Genomic DNA, 14,345 nt, shown 5'->3' with positions numbered 1-14,345 from the left:
AATCCTTATATCAGATCAATTAGATTTTAAGTCAAAGAGTATAATAAGAGATGAGGAAGGGCACTATATCCTACTCAAAGGGTCTGTCCAACAAGAAGATCTAACAATTTTAATATCTATGCCCCTAACGTGGGAGCAGCCAACTATATAAACCAATTAATAACAAAATCAAAGAAACACATCAAAAATAATACAATAAAGTAGGGGACTTTAACACTCCCCTCACTGAAATGGACAGATCATTCAAGCAAAAGATCAACAAGGAAATAAAGGCCTTAAATGACACACTGGACCAGATGGACAAAACGGATACATTCAGAACATTCCATCCCAAAGCAACAGAATACACCTTCTTCTCTAGTGCACATGGAACCTTCTCCAGAATAGACCACATCCTGGGTCACAAATCAGGTCTCAACTGTTATCAAAAGATTGGGATCATTCCCTGCATATTTTCAGACCACAATCCTCTGAAGCTAGAACTCAATCAGCAGAGGAAATTTGGAAATTTAGAGATTTAGAAATCCTTCTAAAGAATGCATGGATCAACCAGGAAATTAAAGAAGAATTGAAAAAATTCATGGAAACAAATGATAATGAAAACACAATAGTTCAAAATCTGTGGGACACAGCAAAGGCAGTCCTGAGAGGAAAATTTATAGTGATACAAGTCTTTCTCAAGAAACAAGAAAGGTCTCAAGTACACAACCTAACCCTACACCTAAAAGAGCTGGAGAAAGAACAACAAAGAAAGCCTAAACCCAGCAGGAGAAGAGGAATAATAAAGATCAGAGCAGAAATCAATGAAATAGAAACCAAAAAAAAAAAAAAAACAATAGAAGAAATCAATGAAACTAGGAACTTGTTCTTTGAAAGAATTAATGAGATTGATAAACCACTGGCCAGACTTATCAAAAAGTAAAGAGAAAGGACCCAGAACAATAAAATCAAATGAAAGAGGAGAGATCACAACCAACACCAAAGAGATACAAACAAGTATAAGAACATATTATAAGCAACTCTATGCCAGCCAATTTGACAATCTGGAAGAAATGGATGCATTCCTAGAGACATATAAAGTACACAACTGAACCAGGAAGAAATAGAAAAACTGAACAGACCCATAACCAGTAAGAAGATTGAAACAGTCATCAAAAATCTCCAAACAAACAAGAGCCCAGAGCCAGATGGCTTCCCAGGGGAATTCTACCAAACATTGAAAGAAGAATTAATTCCCATTCTCCTGAAACTGTTCCAAAAAATAGAAATAATGGAAGGAAAACTTCTGAACTCATTTTATGAGGCCAGCATCACCTTGATCCCAAAACCAGACCCTCAGATGTGGGTGATGTGTGTCCTTACCTAACAGGGTGTCTCTGGGTCATTAACCACTGACACATCTTGTGTGAGAGTCTCCTTCTCTCATCAATACATTGAAGATCAACTTCCAAGGAAATGGAGATCAGTCTCCAAGGAAGTTGAGTCTTACAAGGTTTTGTATTTGAAGGTATCTTTACTCCAGGTCCCAGAATAGCTGCATTAAGACATGAGATGGATAAGGAAAGAAGATACAGACCTTCCCACCCTTCTCTGGGCTGTGAGAAACAACAGTGAGATCTCTGGGTTCTGCTATGGAAGCCCATTAGGCAGTGAGCTGCTGTGATAGGCCAGGACTCCCCACTTCACTGAGACTAGGTGGGGGTGGGGTATGGGCTGGAAACTTGGGCTGATTCTCTCCTCAGTAGTGTTAACAGTGCTGATAGCAGCAAGAGTAGTCAACCCCTGATGTAAACATTGGTGACTAAGGCAACAAGACTTATCTCATCGAAAAACAAACAAACAAACAAAACAAAAATTAAAATCGAAACAGGAAAAGAAGTTTTCACAGGGAAATGGAAATTTTGTATTGTGTACCCCTGTATGGCGGTGAGGGCTCTGCTAGAAAAGGGAGCCATGTAGGACCTAGGCAACAGACATGGGTCCCAAAAGTCTTGACTGGGAAGCAGGAATATAAAGGGAGACATCTGACCACCTGCTTTCTGAAGATGTAGGGATCCTTCCACAGACTGAGCCTTTTCTCTGTACTAAGCACTGTGGTGACCATGTCATGTGTATTTCCCATTTAATGCAGCATGCCTCTGGGGCAGCATTTTTACTATTCCCCAGGTAAAAGGAGAGGCAACAGAGACTTAGGTTAAGTCCCTGTGGCAGTTAGATCTTCAAACAATATGTAATGTACAGATTTTATGAGAAGAAGCCTACAGTGTGCTCAGCTTGTGAAGACCACGGAGTGTAGAGGTGACTGACCCGTCATTGACTGGTGTTAAGCTCTGGATCCAAAATGGGAGTGATCACCAAAATGAGGACTGGGGCCCTTTTATCATCACTGAAGAGGAGACTTTGCAACTCTGGGCCAAATCCTTCTGTGATTCTCATATAAAATGGCTTTCAAGAAATAGCATGCTTCCTCTAAGGATGAAATAGTCTTTGAGACTGATTTAATTGTTTTAACCTTTAAATGTGAGGTTTATTAAAGACGCTGTTAAATAAAGCAATAAAGCTAAGGGAATTGGTGAGCCTGGCTGCCATGGACCTCCCAAGGACTAGTTCTGGGAGCTTCCAGCACCACATCGGCCCAGCAGACCTGGCTGGGCAAACTATGTGCAGGAAGACCCCTCACACCTTCAGGGAAACATCTGTAACTGCAGTCATGCCAAATATGCCTTTAGACTTACTGCTTATTACATGCTTACTACATCGTTTAGTTACATATAAAAGTATATGATTCTAAATCAATAGAAACTTTCTGAACAAAATGGGTTGCACAGTAAAATAAAACAAAACATGCATAATCTAAAGGACTGTATGTCTTTGAATAAGAATTTTTAAAACTTCAGTTTACATGATGATATTGAACGAATCCAGAAACTTCTGATGACATTAATTTTCTAAGAATAGTATTTAAAATCGAATTACTCCCCATAGTGTCTTTCATTATATTTTGTATTGTGGACACTTTTCAATGTACGCAAGAGCCAGGATAATGATTGATTGAACTTGAGTTCATAGATTAAGTATCAGACATTTCCAATCTTATTTATCCTGCACCCACACCCATTTTTTTTTTCTGGAGTCTTTGAAAGCAAATCTCAGAAATCACGATAATTTCTATGTCAAATAAAGTTCTGAAAATATACACTTTATAAGGAAACTGCAGGAAAAGCAAAGGAAATGTCCACAAGACAGGATTGAGAGTCCAGAAAGAAGGATGGAATGTCCCATCTGTGGCTGTTTGCTTAAGACAGCTCCAGGGAGGGAAAGGGCTGATGGCCTGGCAGGGGAAAAGTTGCTGATAGCTATTTTTCAGGTTTTTGCCACTTGCTCTCATTTACCCACAGGTATTGTAAAAAGGGGTTTTGCATTTCACAGAGAGGAGCCCAGATTTGCTTGGTGAATGAGGCCCAGCTAGAAGGGGCTGCCTGAGAACGGCTGGAACCCTGGTAAGGGCCAGTGGATCCCAGGCTCTGGGGAAGGTTCTTTCTTGTTGTCAGTTGTAAGCAGATAAGATTGCAGCCAACCTATGCAGCAGACCTCCAGTGGAACTTCTGACTCCCTCTGACGTGACAGAAAGGGTGTGGGAATTGGGACACCCTGTCCCAGGATGGAAGACCACCCCACCTCTGTGTCCTCAGAACTTCAAACAATCTCTCAGGGAAATGTCCGGCAACAAATCAGGTGTAAAGGAATTCTCTGAGTGTGCTAAAAGCACCAGTTTTCAATGTGTACTGCCTGTTGGGGTCTATGGGAAGCTCTGATCCATCCTAAAGCCATACCTCATGGCCTTCTGCTCAGAAACCCTGGGCAGAGCCCAGCATTAGGATTGTTTAACCTGCTCAGGGGATTCCAGTATCTAGCCAGGACTGTGATTCTACTGCCTGTGTTCTGGGTGGCTATGTGCTCTCAATGTTTTCAGAGCTAGGAGTTCTCCTTTCTTGTCTTTGCATTCCTACCTTGTAGCACAGTGCCTGATGTCTAGAACCACACAATCTGGTGCTGTTTGTATCAATAAGAGAATAAATGGGGGCACCTGGGAGGCTCAGTGGGTTAAGCCTCTGCCTTGGGCTCAGGTCATGATCTCAGGGTCCTTGGATTGGACCTCACATCGGGCCCTCTGCTCAGCAGGGAGCCTGCTTCCCCCTCTCTGTCTCTGTCTGCCTCTCGGCCTACTTGTGATCTCTGTCTGTCAAGTAAATAAATAAAATCTTTAAAAAAAAAGAATAAATGGATGATCATACCTCCAACCATTTTTCAGGGAGGAAATTGAGATCTATGAAGTTAGGAAACTGGCTGGGTGATATGTGACTAAGTAATGGTTGTGTGGAGGCTTGAGTCCAGGCTCATCTGCTCTACACTCTTGTTCAGTTCAAGTTCCTTTAAAATTATTGTTTAATTATGACCAGGAAAACTATGCTCACTGAGTCTCACAGATTGTTCTATTTTATTGTCATCCATTCTTCTGGCAGAGACATTAATTTCTCCATTTTATAGGTGAGAAAAATGAGGTTTCAAGACTTGAGGACTTGTCCAGTGTGCCTCACAGCAGTGGCCCAGGTGGCAAAAGTTGAGCTACCCCTTGCAACCATGACAGCGTGCTGCTGTCCCCTGATGGGGGCTGAGGGCTTCTGCATGGGTACAGTGGAAAATACTAGATGGAGAGTCATTGCCCCACTTCTGCAGGTAAGGGAGGTGTTTAGAGAGCAGGAAGTATTTACCTGAACAGGGCAGTTACAGGGCATTTACAGGATGTGGGCTCTGGGCTGTCACTGTTGAGAGTACTGCCTGCTAGAGGGAAGCAGGTCTTATGGGAAAGACAAGCAGGACTAACAGGGTCCATAGGAGGGGTGGAAGGGCAGGAGGAGGAGCTGTGGGTGGGGCCAGGTGATGCAGGAGGAACTATAGCCAGAGAGGCCAGACCCAGCGGAACTCATGGATGTCTCTGCAGGAAGTCATGAAGACCTGGTGAGGGATCAACAGGGAGTTAAGAGAAAAGAATAAACTCTAAACATACTTAACAACCAGTATTAATTTTCTCTAATTCTGAAAAATATTTATTCTGGTATTAGGGTTAGGGTGTCTAGTGGTGCAGATGACGAGGAATTGCTCTAAGAATAGAGCCATAATCAGGGAAAAATTGATCCACTCTCCAAAGGAAGAGAGGGGCCAGACAGCAAGAGAAATGTCAGCCCCAAGTTTCTATCAGACCTGGCCTTTTAAGGGGTTTTTAAGGATGTGAGAAGGTTGTAGCTGTGCCCATTAGGGGTGGGGGATTGATTCTTGGCCAGGTAGAGCAGGAGGTGGCAGGTTTTTCCAGGTACCCTGACCCGGACGTGGGCTATGGTCAGTCTAGAGAAGAATATGTTTTGCAGTCGGGGTTTACTTTCTGAAGTTGTAAAGCACTGTGGTGTAGAAAACAAAGTTAGGATCAAGTGCAGACACTGGTGAGTGTCACCAATTATCAACACAGTGAAAAGACAACATATTGAATGGAATAAGATATTTGCAAACTACCTAACTGTTAAAGGTTTAATATCCAAAGTATTAAAGAACTCATACAAGTCAATAACACAAAAGCAAATAGCAGTTACAAAATCAGTAGAGTTCAGAATAGACATATTTCTGAAGAAAACACACAGATGCCCAACAAATACATAAAGAGATGTTCGCCACCACATATGATCAGGGAAATTCAAATTAAAAGCTAGAGAGAGGGCACATGACACCTGTCAGAATGGCTCCTATCCAAAAGAGCAGATATAACAAGATTGGCCAAAATGTGGAGGAAATGGAACCCTGTGCTGGGTTAGTGGGATTGTGAATGGGAGCAGCCACTATGGGAAACGGTATCATGTTTTCTCAAAAAATTCAACATGGGGCACCTGGATGGCTTAGTGTGACTCTTGATCTCAGGGTCGTGACTCTAGATCTTGGGGTCATGAGTCTGAAACTCACGTTTGGGGTTATGGATTATGTCAGTAAAAATAATCTCAAAATAGAACATCAAATCAGAATCATCCAACAGTTCTCCTCTTAGATATTAAAAGCAAAGAAACTGAAATCGCTAACCCATGAAGGTCCTTGCACACCTCTATTTATTGCCACATTATTCATAATAGCCAAGGGGGCATGCTAAATTAAAGAGACCAGAAAGTGAGAGACAAATACCACATGAGTTTGCAAATAAGCAGAATCTAAATCAAACAATAAAACCAGAAAACAAAATAGAAGATAACAAAAAACACAAGAGCTCCAACTCCTAGATACAGAGAACATAGATAGGATTTGCCAAGGTGAGGGGCAAGAAATGAATAAAACAGGTAAGAGATAGAAACTAACAACAACAATTAAAAAAAAAGAATATAAGGGCACCTGGTTGGCTTAGTCAGTTGGGCAGTTGCTTTCAGCTCAAGCCATAATCCCAGGGTCCTGGGTTGGAGCCCTACATCAAGCTCTCTGCTCAGCAGGGAGTCTGTTTCTGCCTCTCCCTCTGCCCCTCTCGCCCCTGCCTCTGTGTGTGCTCCCTCTGTTTCTCTCAAATAAATAAATAAAATCTTTAAGAATAAAAGAGTATCTCAAGAGGGAAATTGGAGAGTAAATAGGACTTCAATCTATTAACTTCTGGCTTCCTATGTTTCAAGTATCTTAGTGAATTCATTCTCTTACATTCAATTCTTCTGACCTACCAGATTTTCTCCTTATGATGTGATCACATTTTTTGAGATGAGTTGTCTATTTAATAATATTTCAGATCCATAAATACAGAGGGCTTACCTTCCTAGATGTTTGAATCTTTGAATATTTTTATAGCTCTTGAAGTATAATGATCTAAATAAAACTTCCGTACCTCTAAGTGTACAATCTCATGACTCTTGATGTATGCACAGAAGGAAAACAATCACTATAATTAAGGTAATGTACATGTATCCATCACCCAAAAATGATTTTCCCCTTTTTTTTTGTAGTCCATGATTAGCTTGATGTGTAACTTCTGTTGGTCCCTGCAGAGTCATTCTTTCCTCAGGGGGAAGGTTTTCCATAGAATGAAAAAATTGCTTGACTTTGTTGCTCTGTATTATTGGGAGCTCATAATAGAGGTTGATCTAAAGATGAGTGGCTCATTTCATTGAGTGTCCGACTCTTGATTTTGGCTCATGTCACGAACTTACACTTGTGAGATTGAACACTGTGTTGGGTTCCATGCTGAGCATGGAGACTACTTGGGGTTCTTGCTCCCTCAGCCCTTCCCATATGACCCAGCTCCTAGTCACTCTCTGTTTGTCTACCTCTCAAAAAAAAGGAAGGAAGAAAAATTTTGAGAATTAGCCAATTATGGAAAAAGAAGATGTGGTCCATATATACAGTGGAATATTATTCAGCCATCAGAAAGGATGAATACCTAACATGGATGGGACTGGAGGAGATTATGCTGAGTGAAATAAGTCAAGCAGAGAAAGTGAATTATCATATGGTTTCACTTATTTGGGAAGCATTATGAATAACATGGGGGTTATTAGAAGAAGGGAAGGAAAAGTTAATTGGGGCACATCAGTGGGGGAGACAAACCATGAGAGACTTGGACTCTGAGAAACAAACTGAGGGTTTTAGAGGGGAGGGAGGTGAGGGGATGGGTGAGCCTGGTGGTGGATATTAAAGAGGGCATGTATTGCATGGAGCACTGCATGTTGTACATAAACAGTGAATCTTGGAACACTGCATCAAAACCTAATGATGTAGTTTATGCAATAATATAATACAATAAAAAAAAGAAAATTAGTCAATTAGAAATTCCCAGGCCTTTCCTGAAGGCTAGACCATACACTGACAGCTTATAAAACTTAGCCCATCTGTGTTGTAAAAAGCCTGAGTGGCAGGGCTGGAATAAGTTGTGAGAGTGGTAGACCAAAGGGACAAGATAAAGATATGGGTTGGACTGAATTTATTGATAGGAATGAGGTTAGTGAAGTGTTGCGATTTAAAGGACTGCCCTGACCACTTGCATGTGGTGTTGATATTCTGGACACTGTATTGGGTCAATAAGGGCCAAATGCTGGTATTTCTTTGTTGAAGAAAGCAGGAAGAAGTCAGGAAGCATAAGATTCAGGAATGCTGAAATGGATCTGTGATGTTCAGTCTGCTCAGCCATCCCTGATCCTGCTTGCTGAGAGACACAGCAATCAATCCACTACCTTCATCAACACACATAAAAACGCACTGGTACAGAAGGCAGCACATCCTTGGGGGGTTCTGTGGGATCTGTCCTACCCTGCAGGAGAAGATGGGAGGTGAAGCATGGCAGGAGAGGATGGCTCAACCAGTGGTCAAGGTATATGCACTCACACAGTAGCCATGGAGACAGAATGGTAACCAGAGGATGGGAACCTCAAGGGTGTGTGCTGTTGGATCAGGATGTGTGCTAGTTGATCAGGTCTATCCGGATTGAAATTATTGGGCAGTGTATGAGAAAAATAAATGTCTAGATACAGTCACTGCTTTAGGGGAAGTGTCATGGTGTCTTCCCCAGCTATGAGCCCTAAACCAGTGTGGGCCACTGAGCCGTTAGCCTGAGGGAGGGACTGGAGCCCTTTGGGGAATGAGCCTACAACCTTCTAGATGTGTGCCTTGCATCTCTGCTACCCCTAGACACCCATTCTCCAGTTGGCAGCATAGCTTCTGCTGCAGAGTTCACTGTGCAGATGAAAATGGTCATTAGGAGGGAGCACTGGCAGGTCACTTGGCTCAGAAGTCTCCCAGAGGAACAAGGTCTGGTAAGCACAGCCAGTGGACATCTCCATTGTCAAGGCTACTGATATGTGCACAATGCAACACAGAGGATCACGGAGAAAACTCTATAGTCCGAGGCCTGGGATGCTTCATGGGAAAGGGCAGGTTTGGTTTGGCCTCCCATCCCTCAAAACACCTTCTGCTTCTTTAAGGGATGGGCCAGGTGATTGGGTGTACATCTCTCTTCTGGTGAAGCACCCAGCCTTTTGGAATTCCTGGGTAACCTTCCTTTCTACTTTGTTTACACTTTGAGGGAGAAGTTGGCCCCCAACATTTGGGCAGAAAATTGTCATAGGCTGACATAGATGGTGATGGGGAAGAGCAGGAAATGAGAGACAGGGAGGCAGGCAAAACCCCCATCTCATGAGTAGGGGTGAGAACTGGACAGCAAATGTGTGACGCTGAGGAGGAGCATGCTGGAGAGAAACAATTTTCCCACCTCCTCCTCAGAACCATAACCAATGAACCATAACTCTAGGGCAGGTGAAAACTTCTTATGATTTCCCTAATAGAAACAAGATAAGAGAGGCACAATGAGGTGAAGATACAGACCAAGTACCCCAAGGGCCCGAGTCCAAGAAGTTCTCAAACAGGATGTGAGCATTATCCAGACAGACCTCGCTGCACAGCTCTAGGGAGTGTGAGTCAACACAAAAAAGGGGAACCAGGCCGCTAGTGTGTTGTCTAAAGAACTCTGACTCTTTGGAATGTTCTAGAGCAGTAAGGAGATATAAACTTGATAATGTGCAGATGTTTTTCCAAAGACTGCTAAAATCTTTCTTGGAAGGGAACAGAAATTAGAACACATGGTAAGGAGGTCTTGAAGAATAGAGAAAATAGAAAGTCATGGGTGTCAAAGTCAAATAGGAGAAGGATGGTACCTGGCAGGGCTGGGCAGCAGTTCCTTGATGAGTCAACCCAAGAGGGGATGTGTAGGAGGTGGGATACATAATTAAGTGTAACTGAGGCACAGTGACTCTCCTAGACCCGTGATTTCTAAGTGGGATGTACCTGATACCCAGGACAGAGACAGGATTTAGAGATCCAGACCCAGCAGCTTCTTGGTAACTTTAGCTGGCAATGAAGCCAACGGCGTGCATACAAAAGGAATTGGCAGGCCCATCTTAGGGCTTTGACCTAAAAGTAGACCAAGGCCACGTGGGCAGCTTTGCTTATGGCAAAGCAGGTAGTAGTGAAATTGATGTGTGAGTTTGGAGTCAAATGAAGCTCCCTAGTGAAATAACCCAAGTGAGAGATGACAGGCCTCCAGGATGACTTTTTCCACACCCAGCCTGGAAACCAGCCTGGTGCCTGAACTCTCCAGTCTCTGAGCTTAGATCAAGAGTCCCATGCTTAACCAACTGAGCCACCCAGGTACCCATCATCACTGCTATTTTAAAATCAATTGGACAAAAATAGGACTAGATGTTTTCTCAACACAGGTTCTATCAAAGTATCATCCTACTTTCACCACTGATTCAGTAATATATCAATTAAAGTAACTCATTTTTTAAAGATCTTTTTTAATTTATTTGAAAGAGAGAGACACAACAAGAGAGGAAACTCAAGCAGGGGGAGTGGGAGAGAGAGAAGCAGAATTTCCACTGAGCAACAAGCCTGATGCAGGGCTAGATCCAAGGACCCTGGGATCATGACCTGAGCCAAAGGCAGACACTTAATGATTAAACAACCCAGATGCCCCAAAATAACTCATTTCAACTAACTGAAAATGTTAGTGATTGTCTAGCTTAAATGCAGTTAGTTTTAGTTACCAGTAGAAAGCCTAGATCCCCAACTAGGCTGGCTGGAAAATGGTGAACAAGTACCCGTAAAGATGTCAGTAGGCTCAGTGTCCATCTTGCTGACTGGCACACAGCAGGCTCAGAGTAGATGTGTGTGGGCCCATAGAAGAGTAGATGATGAAAGTGCAGAATCAGGTGAGCAGGCAAGGAGGAAGGAAAAGCAGAAGGAGGTGAGAAGGAGGAGCCAAAGGGTCCCTAAATCCAAGATGTACACAAGCACTTCTTATGCATCACTGGGGCCACCTGTTCCTGGATGAAAGTAGCCCTTTCTTCCAGGAGCTACAGGCTACAGGGCTCTGGGCTGTGGGAGGCGGGAAGTTTTCCAGCAGGTCACCAGGACTCCTGCCTCAGCCTTTAAAGCCAAGGTTGGAGGGGCATAGAGAGACCTGGGGGAATCCTGTGGCCCCACTAGACAGTGTCCCACACATTCTGATGCCTTTCATGTAAGTCCGGGCTGTCATCTCCTTGATTGACCAGACTTGTAGATTAACTGATGTGTGGATGGCCTTTGAAGGGTGATAAATGGCCTTGAGCAATTTAAGGTCCCACCTATGGTGCAACAGCATGTTTCAGGGAGACAGAGTCATTTCGGACAGGGACCCAGAAACCAAAGGAGCCAGCGGGGCCCTGAACTCAAAGTAACACGGTTCTCCGGGAAAAGCGTCCTCCCTGGAACAGCATCCACGAAGAGAGAAGCTTGGATGAGAGAGGAAGCGGCCCGCTTCCTGACAGGGGACCTTCCGGGCTGAGGGGCTGGCCTCTGCCACCTCAGCACCTGGTGTCCTACCTGGGGAAGCGGTTTGCTACCTCAGAGTGTGTGTGAATGCCTGAGGTAAAGTCTCTCTGACTCCCTGTGAGAAAGAAGTCAGTGTGGGATGCCAACACCGTCCCCGCACACGTTGCTCCACGGAGGAGGATGCCTTCTCAAAGCTGAGCCTGGATAATGAGAGAGAGAACCAGAGCCTTACCTCCAAGAAACAAGCCTGAAGCCGAGCTGCCTTTCACGTGCAGGCCTCTCTCGGGAAGAGAGAAAGAGTCGCGCCTGTGTGTTGGTGCGGAAGCCTGAGGAAGGTTCCTGGCCCTCGGGTTGGAGCACATCTGAGAAGTCGCGCCTTCTCTCGGCCTCACAGAAGCTCTGCACAAGGGCGTTGAACCCGGCTCCTCCTACCACCGTGACCGCGGGTCCCACAGCAGAACACACACTGCAGGTCGGTGTGCCGGGGAGTACTGCAGACAGCAGCCTCACTTCTCTCAGCCTGAACCTCGCCATCGCTCAGCCCCACTGGAGCAAGGGTTAGGAAAACACCTTGCTGAATACCCGTCTTGTGGAGAGTACAAGACGGTGACGTCCTCCTAAAGGCACACATCCTTGGAGGCGCCCTTTGCAGGGAGGACCGCGGATACGTGGGGGGGAGGGGGTGGTGACTGGTGGAAGCGCAAAGCAAGTGCGACGGGAGTACTTCAGGACAACGCAGTTGCTCTGCCTGCCACAATCAGTCCCGTGAAGGGAGAAGCAGTCGTGACACCAGAAGCACAGAGCAAGGAGTGAATCCCTCAGCTCCAAGAAAGAGCTTCAGGAAGGGGGACCCAGTCAGCTCCAGTCTCCCCTAAAGCCAAAAAGCCGAAGCTCAGACTCAGACAATCGAACAAATACTGTGAGGGCTTTGTCCTACACTCCAGGGACCTGTGCTTTGAATTCAGGGCCCCACTGGATCTTTCGGCTTCCACGCCCCTGTGCGCGAAAGGATTCTGTCTCCCTGAAACACGCTGTTGCACCAGAGGCGGTGGCGGCACCCACTGGTCCCTGGGGTGGAGGCCAAAGCCATCTGGGTGTATGTGCGTTCTTGACATCTGAGAGAAGGGTTTTTGGCTTTAGGTGTGACCAGGGCTGACTGGGCCCCCCTGCGTGAAGCTCGTTCTTGGAGCTGAGGGGTTCGCGCCTTGCTCTGTGCTTCTGGGTGTCTGCTTCTCTCTTTGTGGGACTGAGGGTGGCAGGCAGGGCAACTGCGTCTTTTTTTTTTAAATTTCAGATATTTTTTATTTCTTCAAATTTATCAGGAGTGACTGAAATAAAAAAATATAATTGAGTCCCATCATCGTGGAAATGGCTTTAAGAGAAAACTGCTCAGGTATTATTGCTTCCTGTTTAACCAGTGAAAGTTGCCATCGATAAACAGACAGCCAACAGTCTGTCAAGAATGCTCAGGATATGTTCTATCATACAACATGCCTGTTCCCGGGGGTGGGGTGGGGGTAAGAAGGGGGGAGAAGGCTCGGAAATAACTTATGTGAACTTCTTGATTTCATCATACAAGACCAGCACGAAAGCACCACCCATGCCGCGGAGAACATTGGACCAGGCCCCTTGAAAAACGTTTTGGCGCCTTCATCGCGTGTGATCTTCCTCCAGCAATCCACTGTGCCTGTGTACATGATGTCAGTCCCTTTGCGCCCAGACTGCATCATCATTCGGCGGTGAACAGTGTCAAACGGATAGGAAGTCAACCCAGCAACCGCTGTGACAGACTGTGCGATCATCCTGCTGATGAAGATGTGAGTATTCTTGAGATCTGGAAGCATTCCCTTGGCGGTGTCATAGATACCGATGTAGGCGGCTCGGTAGATGATAATACCCTGCACAGACACATTGAAGCCTTGGTACAGGACCCTAATGCCACCAGATTTGTAGATCTTAACCAGGCAGTCACCGAGGCCTCTGAATTCCCTTTCAGCTCTGGCTTTGCCCACATCGGCTGCTAGGCGGGTACGGGCAAAATCAAGAGGATACACAAAGCACAAGGATGTGGCCCCAGCTGCACCACCCAATGCCAGATTCCCGGCAAAGTAACTGCGTCTTCTCGAAGTACTCCTGTGGCACTTGCTTTCCGCTTCGACCACTCCCTCCCCGGCTCCTAGCCCTCCCCCTCCTCTGGAATGGGGCAGGCCTCCCTGCCCAGGGCACCTCCAAGTCCTGTCCTCTCCACGAGACATGTATGCAGCATGGTGCCTTCCTAAAGCTTGCTCCAGTGGGGCTGACCGACACCTCAGGTCAGGCTGAGTGAAGCGGGGATGCTGTCAGAAGTACTCCCGCCCACTTAGACCTGCAGTGTGTCTTCTGCTGTGCGACCCACAGTCAAGGTAGCAGCGGGAGCCGGTTTCAACTCCCTTGTGCAGAGTTTCTGTGAGGCCCAGTGAAGGAGAGCCTTCTCAGATGTCCTCTGACCCGAGCACCAGGAACCTTCCTCAGGCTACCACACCAACACACAGGCGCGACTCTTTCTCTCTTCCCGAGAGAGGCCTGCACGTGAAAGGCAGCTCGGCTTCAGGCTTGTTTCTTGGAGGTAAGGCTCTGGTTCTCTCTCTCATTATCCAGGCTCAGCTTTGAGAAGGCATCCTCCTCCGTGGAGCAACGTGTGCGGGGACGGTGTTGGCATCCCACACTGACTTCTTTCTCACAGGGAGTCAGAGGGACTTTACCTCAGGCATTCACACACACTCTGAGGTAGCAAACCGCTTCCCCAGGTAGGACACCAGGTGCTGAGGTGGCAGAGGCCAGCCCCTCAGCCCGGAAGGTCCCCTGTCAGGAAGCGGGCCGCTTCCTCTCTCATCCAAGCTTCTCTCTTTGAGTGCGCTGTTCCGGGGAGTATGCTTTTCCGGAGAACGGTGTTGCTTTGAATTCAGGGCCAGGCTGGCTCGTTCAGCTTC

At 45.7% G+C, this 14,345-nt stretch overlaps 1 pseudogene; it reads right to left on the bottom strand.

The window, feature by feature from the left end:
- Positions 1 to 12,651: 12,651 nt before the first annotated feature.
- On the bottom strand, positions 12,652 to 13,631 carry LOC123925258 (annotated as a pseudogene).
- Between the last annotated feature and the right edge of the window lie 714 nt (positions 13,632 to 14,345).

The sequence above is a fragment of the Meles meles genome, chromosome 14 (assembly GCF_922984935.1).
Source record: "Meles meles chromosome 14, mMelMel3.1 paternal haplotype, whole genome shotgun sequence".
Lineage (NCBI taxonomy): Eukaryota > Metazoa > Chordata > Mammalia > Carnivora > Mustelidae > Meles > Meles meles.
This window is presented reverse-complemented; position numbering and strand designations above follow the sequence as displayed.